At 42.5% G+C, this 6,244-nt stretch overlaps 1 pseudogene; it reads right to left on the bottom strand.

The window, feature by feature from the left end:
- Nucleotides 1–1,227: 1,227 nt before the first annotated feature.
- On the bottom strand, nucleotides 1,228–4,455 carry LOC112884520 (annotated as a pseudogene).
- Between the last annotated feature and the right edge of the window lie 1,789 nt (nucleotides 4,456–6,244).

Genomic DNA, 6,244 nt, shown 5'->3' with positions numbered 1-6,244 from the left:
GTCCGGAGGGAGGGGTCGACGGTGGGGGCCGTAGCTTAGGGCGCCGCAGCAATGGCGGGAGAGGACGCCGAGCAGGGGCAGCCGGGCGGCCGGGCTTGCGCGGAACGGGCCGCGCGCGAGGACGACGAGGTGCGCCGCGGCCGGAGCTTCGGGCGGCGGCAGCAATGCCGCGAGGACGCGCAGTAGTGGCGCGAGGACCCCGAGGCGGGGGGGCAGCCGGGCGGCCGGGCTGCGCGGAACGGGCCGCGCGCGAGGACGACGAGGTGCGCGGCGGCCGGAGCTTCGGGCGGAGGCAGCAATGGCGCGAGGACGACGAGGTGCGCGGCGGCCGGAGCTTCGGGCGGCGGCAGCAACGGAAGAGGACGTCGGGGCGGCGGTAAGTTGGGGGCGACGTCGATCTGAATGCGAAGGAGTTAATTTGTTGGGGGTATGGCTAGGTTAGTGCCGGCTGACATTACCAGCCGGCACTAACGCGCCCACGTGACGTCAGGTGGACAAGTTAGTGCCGGCTGGTCAGGTGGACAAGTTAGTGCCGGCTGGTAATACCAGCCGGCACTAACGTGCTAAAGTTAGTGCCGGCTGGTACCAGCCGGCACTAACGTGTACCATGCGCGCGGGAATTGGCGCGCGGGAACTGGCCACGCCAATTCCCATTTACACTAAATTTGTAGTATTCTTAAACAAGATCAACATAGGCTTAATAATTAGAATAATATAACAAAAATTTATATCTTGTTTTTAGCTACACAATAATTATAGTAATTATATGTACACAATAATAATAGTAATTGAAGTAAATTAACGAATATGCAACCATTATCAATTATGTGTAGCGTAAAGGGTTTATATGTGTATATGTTTCTGTTATTGATAATAAATCGAAAACATTTCATTTTGATCCATGCAAAATTTTTCAAAAAACTTTTCAATAGTACCCTATACAATGATGTAATCAATTCGCATATTACTTGATTATTTGTTTGTAATTTAATGTTTCAATGCTTCTAGTAATGCAAAATTAGTGAATGTAAATAATATTTATACCATGCAAAAATATAATATAATCTGAAGATGATATTATGTCATAATTGGAGAAATAGTATCAAGAATTGAGATAAATACGATGCGGTGCGTTACATTACATCACTGATTGAGAGAATTCAATACATAATTTATATAAAACTACTACTTATTATCATTATCTACTGGAACATTGATAATCTTCCTTTTGACGAAAGTGCCTTGAGCGTGATCACAGCGTAAGTAAGGTGTGTCCTCTTTGGATAAGAGGATGCTAGGGTCAACGTCAACTGAGAATGGAGGAAGGTCATCAATCTGGTCATAATCTTCCGAATTGTCCGAAATATGCTCAACTCCAACAACTTTTCTTTTTCCTGGCAGAACTATGTGCCGTTTCGGCTCATTTCCAGCCTTGTCTGCTTCAGACGTCTTATCTGACTTCTTCTTCGGTTTGCTCGACATGTCCTTCACATAGAACACTTGTGTCACATCCTTGGCTAGAACAAATGGTTCATCTTTATATCCAATCTTTTTAAAGTCAACTATGGTCATCCCATACCGGTCCTTCGTTACGCCTCCTCCAGCCACCCATTCGCAACGAAATAAAGGGACTACTATGGGTCCATATTCAAGTTCCCATATCTCCTCTATGACACCATAGTAGTTGTTCTTTTCTCCATTACTATTTACTATACACATACGGACACCACTGTTTTGGTTGGTGCTTTTTTTGTCTTGAGCTCTCGTATAAAATGTATACCCATTGATTTCGTACCCTTGGTATTGCTGGACAGTGATTGATGGTCCCCTAGCCAGCCATTGAAGTTCTTGATCAACTGTGTTGTTGCCCAATAATTTTCGTCTGAACCAGCCGTCAAAAGTTTTTATATGTTGGCGTGTAATCCAAGAAAGATTCTTTTCTGGATTTTCAGACTGTATAATATTCATGTGCTCATCAATATATGGAGCCACCTTGGATGAATTCTGAAGAACCGTGAAGTTTGCTTGGCTGAATTCACTACAAGGGATGTGCACATTACATTTCTTTCCTAGTGTGCCTTTTCCCTTTAGTCGCCCCTCATGGTGTGACACGGGGAGCCCAATCGGATTGAGATCAGGAAGATAGTCAACGCAAAACTCAATGACCTCCTCAGTTCCATAGCCCTTAGCAATGCATCCTTCTGGGCGAGAACGTTTACGCACGTACTTCTTCAATACTGCCATGAACCTCTCGAAAGGGAACATATTGTGTAGAAAAACAGGACCCAGAATAGTTATTTCTGTCACAATATGAACTAGAAGGTGTGTCATAATATTGAAGAAGGAAGGTGGGAAGACCATCTCAAAGCTGACGAGACATTCGACAATGTCTTTCTACAGCTTTATTAGATTATTTGGATTAATTGCTTTCTGTGAAATTTCATTCATGAATGCACAAAGCTTTACAACTGCCAATCTCACATTTTCCGGTAGAACACCCCTCAGTATAATCGGAAGTAATTGTGTCATCAGAACATGGCAGTCATGGGACTTCAAGTTTTGGATTTTCTTCTCTTTCACATTTATTATGCCCTGTATATTTGAGGAGTACCCAGACGGGACCTAGATACTGTTCAAGCAATCGAACATGCTTTCCTTCTCCTCTTTACTCAGATTATAGCTGGCAGGTTTTAAATAGTGGCGTCCTTTGTCTCTCTTCTCGGGTTGCAAGCCTTGTCGTCCAGCTAGCATCCACATGTCGCGCCTTGCTTCCAATGTGTCTTTTGACTTACCATACACTCCCAGAAAGCCTAGTAGGTTGACGCAAAGATTCTTTGACAGATGCATCACATCAATTGCGTTGCGAACCTGTAAGACTTGCCAATAAGGTAGGTTCCACAATATAGACTTCTTCTTCCACATTGGAACATGTCCCTGGTCATCCTTCGGAACAGGTTGGCTACCGGGACCCTTTCCAAATACTACCTTCACATCCTTGATCATCGAGAACACACGCTTTCCATTACGGAACAGAGGCTTACGACGAGTTTCGGGCTCTCCTTTGAAATGCTTCCCTTCGGTTCTTAGGGGGTGATCGGTAGGAAGGAATTGGCGATGGCCCATGTATACGCACTTCTTACAGTGTTTCAAATAAATGCTATCGGTTTCATCATAACAGTGGGTGCAGGCCATGTATCCCACGTTCGACTGTCCCGAAAGTTTTGCAAGTGCAGGCCAATCATTGATGCATACAAAAAGCAAAGCTCGGAGGTTGAAAGACTCCTGTTTATACTCATCCCACACATGTACACCTTCATCTTTCCAGAGCAGTAAGAGATCATACATCAAGGGTTGCAGGAACACATCAATATCGTTGCCAGGTTCTTTTGGCCCTTCTATAAGCACCGGCATCATGATGAACTTACGCTTCAGGCATAACCAAGGAGGAAGGTTGAACATACATAGGGTTACGGGCCATGTACTATGAGCGCTGCCAAACTCACCGTACGGATTCATTCCATCCGCACTTAGAGCAAATCTTATATTCCTTGGGTCGTTGTCAAATTGAGGATACTCTCGGTTAAGGTTTCTCCACTGGGACCCATCTGCTGGGTGTCTGATCATGTGATCCTCCTTACGGTCTTCTTTGTGCCACCGTATCAACTTAGCGTTGTCCTTGTTTTTGAAAAAGTGCTTCAGACGTGGTATTATAGGGAAGTACCACACCAACTTTGCGGGAACTCTCTTCTTTACCGGCTCCCCATCAACATCACCTGGATCATCTCGCCTGATCTTATACCGCAATGCGCTACAAACAGGACAAGCTTCCAAGTTCTCGTATTCGCCGCGATACAGGATGCAGTCGTTAGGACATGCGTGAATCTTCTGCACGTCCAATCCAAGAGGGCAAAGCATCTTTTTAGCTTCGTATGTTGTTGACGGCAGTTCATTACCCTCAGGAAGCATGTTCTTTACAATCTTTAATAGCTCACCAAATCCCTTATCGGTGACACCATTAGTTGCCTTCCATTTCAGCATCTCTAGCGTGGTACCCAACTTCTTCTGCTCCGGTTTGCAATTAGGGAACAACGGCCTTTTGTGATCCTCCAACATCTTCTCAAACTTTAATGCCTCCTTCACAGTGTCACTGTCTTTCTGTGCATCAAGCAACGCCTGACCTAGCTCGTCAGGTGGCTCCTCTTGTGCAACATTTGCTTCACCCTCGTCCATTGGTTCATCTTGAAAGCCACCTGCTTCATGAACCCATGCCCAATCTGGAAGATTGTTATCACCATCGTCATCTTCTTCATTATCTTCCATCATAACTCCAACTTCGCCGTGCTTAGTCCAAAGGCTATAGTTACTCATGAAACCATTCAAGGCCAGGTGATTCCATAGAGTTTCTCTTTTCCGGAATTCCTTTTTATTTTCGCAAACACTGCATGGGCAACACATTAAACCCTTTGGCGACCTATTGGCCATTGCTGCCTTGAGAAAAGAATCTAAACCCTGAATACACGCTGAGGTGCTCCGGCTTCCGTGCATCCATTGCCGGTCCATCTGTACAAATTAAAAAAAATCATGCTCATCTGTACTATGAATTTAGAAAAGTCTAAACGATTGATAATTTAAAACGGAACGGAGGGAGTAGCTTTGAGAGTGAAACTGTGAGAAACTCTCCAGAGGCATATCCAAGGTTTGGAAATTCTAAAAAAAATCAGACATATACAATAGGAGCTTGCAAAATTTTATGATCAAACTCAATCTCATTTTTGAGATATGAAAATCAGCAGATGGCTACATGAGTAGTGATGAAATAGATACATATTGCTATCTGTCAACTTCATATCCCATGAGGTTGAACTCAATTTTAAAATTTTGCAAGCTTATGTAAGATCACCTATTCTATATGTTTTTGGATGTCATTTTCGAAACCTCTAAATATGGTTTTGGGAAGGATTTTGATGATTCTTAAAAAATTTATACAGTGAATTGCCTCTGTAGTTTTACTCAAGATTTATTTGCAAAGCTTCGAATTATACATACATCAGGATATTTATAATTTGCAGAAATTTTTCTAGAGATTATTATATGGCTTGTGCATTTATTGTGTGCGGGTTGTCCAATAGATCACGACCCCCTTTTTCTACATCTTGCTGTGGTGCATTTGCTTTGTCGGGATTGATTTCAGTTTGTTGGGCTTGTGCATGTAATAACTAGTGGGTGCCCTGATTTGTTTCGTATTGTGGCCATGAACCCCACAACAACAAGTCTATTTGTCATGTTTTCATGAATTAAAGGAAAAGGTATTTCTTCATACTTGATAAGAGATGGTATACATGGTTTTGTTTCTTTTTCATAACATTAGTGTTTAGTAGGAACAAGAACTGCAGTGTGGTTAAAATTGAGAAATCACCATAGATAGTATAAACGTTTTGAAATAATAATTTTGATTTTACTGCATATGGCATTTGGAGGCAACATCTACACAAGAATGTTACTGTACAATATCATGCATGTGGTACCATGATTTGTACATATCTAAAACTTCCCCACAGCCAGGTTTTGGAAAGATTCATCTGGTCAGTCAATTGTTTTGTTCCATTCTTATAATCTTAGTTAGTTCCCTGAGATAATGATTTATATGGGATATACCAATTAGCTTCCATAGACAACATTTGTTTCCTATTAGTCCACTCCAGTCCACGAGTTATATAAGAACGGGTATTTTGCCAGTATCAAATTCAGCAAAAATGAATTGTCTCTTCCATCTTTAAGTCTTGTTCTAGCCTCTCTTATAAAGATCTAATGCCACAAATTATGGTTCACTGTACCAAATGAAGCATGCTTAGTTCAAGATAATATAAGTTGCTTATAGCTTATATCTTGCCAGCTTGTTAACAATTGCAGCCTATCTTGCATTGCAAACCTTAATATTTTTCATGCCGTGAATCATTTCCTTTTTAATATGTATTTATATCATGTTTGATGCTTACTTCATTGCTAGTAGGATGGCAGCTCCAAACGCTTTGGAGGAAAGATTTAATGATGCGGTCAGATCCATGACCAGTATGGGTTTTCCAAAGGAAACTGTTGTGCGAAAATTGAAGAAGCTACTGACAGTGTATGGTGACAATTGGGAGCATATAGAAGCTGATAACTATACTACTCTAGCTGGTGCTTTATGTGATGCTGATGATCCAAATCCCAAAGTATGTTCTGTCCTTTTATTTTGAGTTTTCTT

Source organism: Panicum hallii, chromosome 3, assembly GCF_002211085.1.
Source record: "Panicum hallii strain FIL2 chromosome 3, PHallii_v3.1, whole genome shotgun sequence".
NCBI classification, from domain to species: domain Eukaryota; kingdom Viridiplantae; phylum Streptophyta; class Magnoliopsida; order Poales; family Poaceae; genus Panicum; species Panicum hallii.
The sequence above is the reverse complement of the archived record's forward strand: the minus strand, read 5'-3'. Positions and strand labels throughout refer to the sequence as shown.